A 4,531-nucleotide genomic window follows, 5' to 3' on the forward strand; every position below is an offset into this window, starting at 1 on the left:
GCAATACCCTCCCGCAAAATCGTATTTTGCAAGATTATACCTAGCATAGATTAGCTGATAACATTCCATCAGTAGAACATCATTTAATAAATAGGAGAAAGCCTTGCATTGTAACGTCTCCCCCGCTGCGTATACTAAGCCAGGTACAATATCTTGAACATAAAATGCATGTAGGTTATATGCAAGGTGGCCCAATATTTTCTAAGAAAGGCATTTATTGCCTTGTAATAATATTGAGTAATATTAGACTATAGTTTTCATAGCAAACAAATTCGAACATTTGAATGTCACGTATAGCGTATATGACCAGGTGGATTCATTTTTCACAGCTAGAATATAATATATATGCCTGGTAATACTGAGTTCTCTTCACAGACACCAATGTTTATAGCAAAGATACAAACATGAATATCGAAATAGACCATGCTGTCTAGGTGCGATTATTGTTAACAACAGCTAGGGCTTTATTCTGTATACTGGAGTAGTTATTTTTCAAGAGAGGCGGGAATGTTGGTAGAAATATTGTTCGTCACTGATACAGAACATGTTCATTTCACAAACCTTACAAAGCAATCCTACAAAGACTGTATGAGAATAGTATATATTCCTCCCCCTTACAAAAGTTGATACCTATAGCTAAGCGATTTAGCTGTAAGGCGACATTGCAATGAAGTCTGCTGTGAATTCTAAAGTGACCCCGTGTTCAACAGCGTTAACTAAACTTTAATTGTTGTGATAGCCGACGTTTAATAAAAGATTCTTATCATTTAATCTTTAATCTTCAAACATCAGATTAAACGACAATGAGTCTGGGAGGAATTCACATCATATAAGCAGACCCAGTGGACGTACGCAGGATTTTTCTGAAAAAGGGTCTTTGGGAGCACGCAAAGGGGGGGGGTCTGGGCGGTGCTCTCCCCCAGAATTTTTCGAAATTCAGCACCCTCAGAAAGCTTTCTCGCGCGAGCCGTGGTTGGGCCGGAAGTCCTGAACCACCCACCCTCCTGACACGCCCCCTGGAACTGATTAGACTCTGATACCCTTGCCGACCAGTTGTGCGCTTGCACTGCGGAGTGCAGTCCGGGGGTAGATTCATATTCATCAAGCTGGCGTACGCAAAATATTTTGCGTAAGTCTTGTGTCGCGTACGCAATGACGTTGCTTAGTTGCCGATTAATCAACGCAGTTTTTAGCTAATTTGCCGCACGATTTCGCGTACGCAAGCGAGGGCGTTTTAGGTGCGATTCATCAAGCTAAAAATTTACGTAACTTTGCGTAGGAGAGTGTGTTGTGTCAGAGAGAGAGAGAGAAAGAGGAGAGAGAGAGATAGCAGTAGAGAGTGAGATGATCGAGAGAGGAGAAGAGGAGGGAGAGAGAGAGAAGAAGAGAGGAGAAGGAGGAGAGAGAGAGAGAGGAGAGAGAGGGAGAACAGAGAGAAGAGGGGGGAGGGAGGAGGACAGGGGAGTGGAGGAGAGAGGGGAGAAGAGAAGAGAGAAGAGGAAGAGAGAGAGAAGAAGAGCCGATGACGAGAGATGAGAGAGAGAGAGAGAGAGAGAGAGAGAGAGAGACGAGACGCGAGCGACGAGAGAGAGAGAGAAGAGAGAGAGAGAGAAAAGAGATGAGAAGAAAGAAAGAGCGAGCGCGCGACGAGAGAAACAGAGAGGCTGGCTGTCGCGCGCGCGCCGCGCCTGTTGGTGTGTGAGGAGATTGAGAGAGAGAGAGAGAGAGAGGAGAGAGAGAGAAAGAGGAGAGAGAGGAGAGCAGAGAGAGAGAGAAGAGAGAGCGAGAAGAGAGCCGACGTGTCTGTGGCCGTGATTGTGCTGTGTTGTGCTGTGTGCAGCGGCCCGTAGCCAGCTTTCTATTGGTGGGGGGTGGGGGGGGGTTCGTTTTTCAGATGCGTTGGCAAGTTTGACATCGTTGCATTACATGTACCAGGGAAGGGTCTAAGCCGAAAAACCAAAGTTGCGAGCACGCGGAAGGCGGGTCTGGGCTCTCCCCATAAATTTTTTTGAAATTAGATCCCCCTCAGTATGCGTTTCTGCGCGAAGCAAGGAGGTCCGGACTCCCTGGACCCCCCGCTGTACACGCTCCCTGCTCGGCGCGAGCGACGCCAGGCGTGGTGACGTGACCAATGGCAAATGAGCTGGAGATTTTGCAATTATTACACTAAAATGGAGCGACCTGAGGTGAAATTCTTACAAATCATCGCATTCCAGCAATCATCGTGGTTTAGCACCTCGGATTACGTTAGCCTGTTTGCGAAAATAAGGGCCGAGTCACAGGCACTTGGAACGTCTCAATAAAAAAAATTAATGGTAAATAAACATGAAAGGATTACGCAACTCTTAATTGTTTCTCTAGGCCTATCTCTATTCACCTGGTGAACTGGCCGGTCAAATGCTCATCTCAACACGACATATCATCCGTTATGCCCGCCGCCTGTGCAGCGAGTTGCCACAAACAATCATGAATAAGAGAGAACTCTCTTATGATAAACTTCTTATGATAAGATGAGAAGATGAGATCTCTCTTATGAGATCTCTCTTATGATAAGATGTGAGAACGTCTCTTATGAAACTCTCTTAATGGGCAGACCAAAGCGCCAAATTTTAAAAAAAAACGTAAATTATAAAAAAAATTGAATTCCATCCTTTAGGACATTGGTTATTCCAACTTCAGTTCCCCTCTGAGTCAGAATGATGAAGAGAGATCTCAAGTACATCCTTGATGAGACGAGTAGTTTTGGAATGTGAGCAAATTAAAGAGAAATACTAGTGAAAATAAAAACAAACCTCATTAAATATTCATACCATTTAGACTTCCGTTTTATTTGAGTCATTTCAAAAAGAAAGTACAAATTAAGCTTGCGAATCAGGGAGCGCAACTTCAGCGATGGACAATATGAAGACATAAAAACAAGAGGCATTTGATTGTGCCTGATCTGCAGATGTACAGGGTCTATGGAGAACTCATAGCAGTTGTGTATAATAAGTATAATAAACTAAAGAGCGCACTCGGTCTAGCTGCCCCCTGTGCCAGCATGGGGACGCGGCCGCCATCACCTATACCAAGCGGGCAAAAGCGGGCAGAAATTACCCGATGTGATATAGTAATACACGGGGACGTGTTGAGCTATCTTAGGGGTGCTGCACGTTGTCATTGGACCAAAAACGAACAAATTAGGAGTGTAAGTGAATTTATGTGACAGGAGGAATATGATTTGGATTTACCAGTATAAGGACATTAGAAACATATTACAATCGATTAAGTGCCTACTTTACTGTGACCGTTTTTATGGCACTAGGAAGCCCTTGCCGCCGGTGAGCGTCGTATTGGCCGTGAGATTAAACACAGCTAGTCCATAGAAATATTCGCGACATTGTTCATCAATAGTTACGGGAAGAATAAATTAATGAAACATAGTTTAGTTTACAAATAGTTTGTTTACCGAGCATAAACATTAAAACACATTATATACAATAGCTTGTGTCTTACTTTACTGCAATACTGGTTTTTATCGGACTAGGAAAGCCCTAATTGCCGCCGTGGGACGTATGGCGTGCAGAATGTAAACAAACACAGATAGGCCTAGTCCATAAAAATACTTCGTACATGGTTGATCAATATTACGAATAAATTAATAACAATTAGCTTTACACAATAGTTTGTTTACGCAGCATTAAACATCAAAACACATTTATACAATAGCTTCGTGTCGGTGACTTTACTGCAATTTATGGTTTTATCGCGATAGGAAGCCCCTAAGTTGCCGCCGTGGATCGGAGAATAGAATGGCGTGTCAGAATGTTAAACAAACAGCATGCGCGCGCACCGTGTTAGGCGTGCAGTGCCGTCTGAGGCAAACATTATAATATAGCTTGCTGAGGGAACGAGGGGATGGGAGACTGAGGAAAGGCGGCAGGGAAGATAGCTGGGGGCGGTAGAAGAAGAAGGAGGCTGAGCGAGGGACAGGGGAGGCAAGGGGTAGGACGCGAGGGCATAAAGTAGGTGTTTTGTACCCTACATGCTAGGGCGCTCTCCTAATTATAAACACAAGTCTACTGATAACTGTTTATTAGGGAAATCTATGCTGAGATACCCCCTAACCATTTTAAATACATATTCATCACAAAATATAACTCCTCTGGTGAGATATTGAGCATGCGCTGTTACACACTAACGTAGCCAGATTGTGTACTGGCAGGTATACGCAGCGGGGACTTTACATGCAAGGTCTTCCTCCTATGTCTTAAATAATGTCTACTGATGGAATGTTATCATATAAATCTATGCTAGGATAACTCCTCTTTATTTTAAATGCATAATCTTTGCAAAATACGTTTTCTCACGGGATATATTGCGCATGCGCGCGCACCCAGCTAGGCGTGCAGTGCCGTCTAAGGCAAACTTCATAATATAGCTTGCTGAGGGGGTGAGGGGATGGGAGACTGAGGAAAGGGGTCAGGGACGATAGCTGGGGGCGGTAAAAGAAGAAGGAGGCTGAGCGAGGGACAGGAGAGGCAAGGGGAAG

Source organism: Priapulus caudatus, unplaced genomic scaffold (genome assembly GCF_000485595.1).
Source record: "Priapulus caudatus unplaced genomic scaffold, Priapulus_caudatus-5.0.1 Scaffold1207, whole genome shotgun sequence".
Lineage (NCBI taxonomy): Eukaryota > Metazoa > Priapulida > Priapulimorpha > Priapulimorphida > Priapulidae > Priapulus > Priapulus caudatus.